This window comes from Sinohyriopsis cumingii, chromosome 1 (assembly GCF_028554795.1).
Source record: "Sinohyriopsis cumingii isolate HCF-2022 chromosome 1, ASM2855479v2, whole genome shotgun sequence".
NCBI lineage: Eukaryota > Metazoa > Mollusca > Bivalvia > Unionida > Unionidae > Sinohyriopsis > Sinohyriopsis cumingii.
This window is the reverse complement of record NC_142961.1, coordinates 149,975,496-149,981,495: the sequence shown is the minus strand read 5'-3', so window position 1 is coordinate 149,981,495 and position 6,000 is coordinate 149,975,496.

Here is a 6,000-nt window from a genome sequence, read left to right as displayed (position 1 = left end):
TGAAGAGGATGTTTACTGTTAAAATAGAGTCACTAACTAACATGGATATGGAAGAGGTACTCAAATTGGCTATTTCAATATCTTCAGTCAGTTTACAGGTGACTAATAGAGCAAGGAATACCGCCAAATAAGATAAATCAGTAATTAAATGGTAGATAAATTACCTTACGATCGTGGAATTAATTTTAGGCTGATGCAAATTAATGAAATTAAAAGCAAATTAATTAAAGAGACAGAGTATTATAGAGGTGTAAGAAAAAATTGGAAAACGGCACAAAAGTTTTAAAATTTTTTGAAGTTGGTATGGCGAGTTTTTCCGGTGGAATTTCTATTGCAGTTGCTAGTTTAGGAGTTGCAGTGACCAGCAGCTTAATATGTATTATTCCTTAAAGCGCCGTTTTAATAAATTTTCCATTCTTCCAAGCTTGGACGGAAGGAAACGATTCGTTAAAAAAACTCTGACATTAACCATTCTTTGAAATAATCATAATGTTAGGTTTAAACGCCGTTCAAATATGCACTTGTATCACAAAAACTAATAAACTCCTAAACCTACAAGAACAAATAGATGATAAAAACATTTTAGCTGCTGAAGAATATGTATTTGCCGAGAGATTAAGAATTTTATCAGCTGCTTGACAAGATTTACAAACTGTTTGAGCGGAATCTAAAGTATGTCTTGTAGTAAACATTCAGAAATTATTAGAACCAGTTGAACAAAGGATAAATGATGAAATATCAGCCTTAGAGAGTGACTTGGGAGAGGTAAAGAAGTCTTTAGAAAGCTATAATAGATTACAATCACAACTTGAACCATTGCAGAAATAATTAAATAAAGAAAAGACAGACAATGATGAAGATATTAGAAAGTTAATGACTTTAAAGCAGGTGTGAAAATTCTGAAAGAGTGACAGCTGTCAATACGTTCTCAATTACAGAGGAAGGATGACTGGAGAAGTCAACACAGAGACTGAGGACATGAAGAATAAGGTTCGCGTAGATGAAGCTACAATTAGAACTATGAAAAGGGCATACGATTTCTATATTTCAGATAAAAGGATACATTAAGATTTAAGGGACAGGCTAGTAACTCTCAAAGTTGAACTGCTTGCTGGAGTACAACAGGTTCTAAGCGATATTAAAGTATAAATAGAGAAAATACTTTAAAATATTAATGTAACCTCCGAAAGTATTTGCAGATTAGATAAATTGTGAAACGATTAAGAAGATACAGAACAAAAGATAACTTTAGAAACACAATTTAAAAAATTAATACCAACTTGGGCATAATGTAAAAGGAATTATTTTTGTTGTGATTTGTAATCGCCCTGTCGTAGAACTGAATATTGTGTTTCAGATCATTGTGGAAGTTGTCTGTTTAAGTACTAATGCACAGATAATCCATATTGGTGACTAATTTCATTTTGTCACCATATTAGTTCTTTAGTCTGTTGTAATAACAGTTGTACATCAGTAACTTATTTTAGCAATGTAAAACCATCATAAATAAGTTTGGCTTATTCTTTTTTCTTGTTCTTTTAACTAATACAATATCTTCTTCTCTTAGTGTTCTTCTTGGAACTGAAATATACTTTTGAAGATTAAAATATTTTATTTCTCCGGTACATATTTTGAAAAAATATTTTCTTGAAGTTGTTATTTGTTTTCCAAAGATATTATTATTTATTAGCTTTATATAAAACCCAAACTCTTTTTTCAAACTTATTACTTGTCTTTTATCTTGAAGATATCTTAAATTATATGTAGGATTGTAACCGAGCTCTTGTTCGAATAAAATTGCTCAATGAATCTTGTTTGGTTGTATTCCTAACTGAAGACATAACTTAAAACTATGATAGTGAATATAATTTATTAACGTAAATAATTTAGGTACTGAAGGTATTGTACCCTTTTTTATATCTTATATCAATTTCTTTTGTAATGGAGATATATAATCCTCGCTAGGAATTAGTTTTAGTGCCAAAAGAATAATCTTTAGAAAAAGAAATGGCTTGCAAATCTGCTGGTTGTTTTTAATCAACTTCTAGATTTCCTTCAAATACATATTCATTGCTTTAGGACATCAAATTGCCTTAAAGTGTTTTGTATCTTCGTATTTAGGTTATTAAACCTTTGGAATAAGCATTAGTTGGCACATGGACGAGCAATAAAAACCGTTGCAATCTGGTTACATAACAGATGCCATTCATTTTGATATCATTTTTTCGATTGTTTAGGTCGTCAGGACTACTTTTCAAGGTTTTGTAATTGTGAACTTCGTTGGAATGATTTGCTTTCACACATCTAGTAGGTAAAATACGTATTCCTTCGCTGATTCCAAACTAAGTCATCAGAAACATATCATAGTCGGTTTGCAATTCAAATTCTACCTTGATCATTTCAAACTATGATCCTGAGCTAGTCCGGATTCTGTGTTTTGTTTGTAATTATTCATGAACACAGATCTAAAATTCCTTTTTAAGAAAATCAAACATAACAGAAAAAATCGTTCTATTCGGATCACAAAGAAAATGAACTTGAAATGTTTCACAATATCTTTCACATGTTTATATTTCTCTGCGCTAAAATTCCTGATCTGGTTAGTTTTTCAAAAATAATTAACGACTGGCGGTTGTTTAGTTTCATTAAATCCTTCAAATGAATCTACATATTCCTGTCGATAAATGTCTTAAAAAATCTGGGCTCCATGTCGCTGTCTTCGCTGTGCCTTTCAGATAATATTTTTAAAATATTTTTCTAAGCATTTACCATCCTTCAGATTTTCAATCAACTGCTGTAGTGACTACCCCATAAATTGAGAACAATCTACAAATCTTGTTCTTTTCACAAAAACCTTCTTGGGACTGTCGACTTCTATCTTCAATCTATCGACTTCAAAATCGTTACTAAAAATATATATATTTTTCATCATATTTTGGGTATTACTAATACATCTTAACCGGAATCATTAGTTTACTAAGGCATTAGTTGTTGTTGGTGTTATGTATCTTAAGGACCGTGAATGCCTTCAAAGACCAGTTGACTATCAGGGTGTATATGAAAAAAAAACATAGTCTCTGATAGAACAATTCCATACATATAACTTAGCCTTTTATTATTTTTCTCATTATTCTTATTTTTACCGATAAAGTATGAATGTAATAAATGTCTTAAAAGAGTTTTATGTACCGTTGGCTAATTTCTTATAACAAACTTTTCTGAAGGTTATTGGCTTAGGTGTCCCAGGTTTTTCTTGTTCTGAAGACTAAATTTATAGGTCAGTTGCATAGGGTTTTTGTTTGTCAACAGCCGTTTTAAAGTCTAGAAGTCCATGTTGTTCTCATAAACATTTGAAGGCGGATAGCATGGCCTATGTTTTGTTTTTCTAATTACAATTTGACAACTGGTCTGGGTGACCGGGGATATTTTTTGTTGTTATAACAACTATTCAGAAGTTGAAACTCCCATGTTGTACTGAACATGTTTGAGGATGGATATCACCTCAGGCAAAGGCAAAAGTTTAAGGGTAGAGTCAAATGGCCCAGAACACACTAGAGCTAGGAGTCGTACAATTTTGAATGCCAGTGTCCTAGGCCAGATGAGCTGTTGTCATAACAACTTTTAAAGGTAAGTGGTGTAGGAATCCTGGAGTTTTGTTCTTATAACAACTAAATTTAAAGGCCCATGGCCTATGGCTTTCGATTCTTGTAACAACAATTTTGAAGACTAGTGGTGCAGGTTTTTCTCAGAAAATTTTAAAACAGTATATATTCTTTCTTATCAAAATTTGGCGGCCATGAGTCTATGTGGTCCTGTTTTTTTTTGTTTTTTTTTGGGGGGGGGTCTTTTCTTTTTTTAGGGTTGGGTTGTTATAGCAACTATGTTGAAGTCTAGTGGCCCAGATGTTTTATAAAAAAATTGCTGACCTCTGACCGAGGGTAGAGGTAAAAGATTATAAGTTAATTCAGCTTACTTAGAACAAGGTAGAGATTAAGTGGCCCAGGAGTTGCAAACGTTTTGAGGCCATTGGTTCTGTGAAACTTTGCAGGATAGGAAGGTTGGTGGCCTAGGGTTTCGTAAAGTGAACAATAGTGGATGTCTACATAATAGTTTTAAAAAATGGAAAGCAGGTTTAAAGTAAAAGAAAACTGATTAAAGTGGTTTACACTGAGCAGAGCAGGTTAAGTGGTTTACAATGAACAGAGCAGGTTAAGTGGTTTACACTGAACAGAGCAGGTTAAGTGGTTTACACTGAGCAGAGCAGGTTAAGTGGTTTACACTGAACAGAGCAGGTTAAGTGGTTTACAATGAACAGAACAGGTTAAGTGGTTTACTCTGAACAGAGCAGGTTAAGTGGTTTACACTGAACAGAGCAGGTTAAGTGGTTTACACTGAACAGAACAGGTTAAGTGTCCCAAAACTCGTAACTTGCATGCTACTTAAGCTCACCTCTGGTTGTAGTACTGTTCTTTTCTTTCCATCATATTTTCAAATGCAGTTACAAACGTTTTGTAAAAGGACGATTTTATGACAGTTGGAAATCAAAGAACCGAATACAGTTAAAAACTGCATGATGGTTGGCCATGAAACAAAGACAAGGGAAGTATATGATGGGTCATGCCTTTTCCATGATAACAGCTGGGGTGGATCATAATGAATATCACCATCCTGGTTAAAATCCAACCATCCAGCACTCCCCATGACAAATCAGAACTGAAACCTCCTAATCAGATCTTTTGTTCATTATAATTGTTGATTTGATGTTCACCATAAGTAGACACTAGCTGTTGGTTTGTTAACACATAGAGATGAACATCTTGGATACAAGAGTAATAAAGCAGCAGAGAGAGCGAACAGACCTTTTGCTGGAACGTCATTTTTTGAAGTAAAAAAGGCTTCCTACGAAAACGAAAAAAAGTAAGGTCAGTAACACCAAACCAAAGCCTCTAACTTACCAAGAGTTTCTCTAATTGGGTTAGTTTTTTTGTTACTTTATCTTTGTTGTTAGCGTTTTTCTAAATTTGTATGTGCATTCGCTTACCTGCCGGACGTTTCATTGCTGCTATAAATGTATGAGTAATTAAATCATTAATATATCAATAATGGAATCTTACACTAGTAGATTAGCTAGAGAAAGATTAGATGCAATTAGAAGATACGTGCCTGTTCATGACACTCTCAAACAAAAACTTCAAGAACGCAAAGAAGCACAAGTTTAATATGCAGAAGATACAGAACAGTTATTTAAACCAATTGTCGAACCAACCAAGAAAATTGTTCCAGCAACAGAGCGACTCAAAAAGTTCTTGAAACATTACCTGTTGATATTGCTGGCCGTCTTTAAGCAGCTCAACCACCACTCCAGCAACCGCCTCAGCCACAACCCGAAGATAAGCCACAACCTTTTCCAAGAGTCAAAACTAAAATTATAGATATATTTACGCTTGAAGGTTTCGACATTTTCCGAGGACTGAAGTAAAGCAATTGATATTGCTGCATTTGGTTATTACGAAAGAGAAAAATATGTAAAACAAGAATATGTGAAAACTCTAAAACCTAGTGATTGGGTTAGGGGTCTATTTCGTGTCACAGATAAAATTATCAAATCAAATCTGCCGAAGATATTTATAAATTTAACCTCTTTGAACAGGAAGTGAATGAGTATATTGAAAAAGTAAAGCAAGAAAGGAAAAAGAAGAAAGAAGAAATAAAACAACAATTGGGAAAACCAAAAACAGAAAAAACTAAAATGAGGGAGAAATTGCCGTCTTCACTAATTAAAAAAACGGATATAACAAGTGAGGAAGAATTATAGTATGATACAGATGCTGGCACCATCTCCACTGGAACAAATCCAGCCATACAGCACTCCCCATGACAAGTTTCTAATCAAGGAACTTGTCCTGACAGTGTTCTTGCCGATGTTAACCGATAGATATTCTGATTGGGGGAAAACGCGCAGGAAATAATTCTCCAGAAATTATTAATGAAATCTCTGAC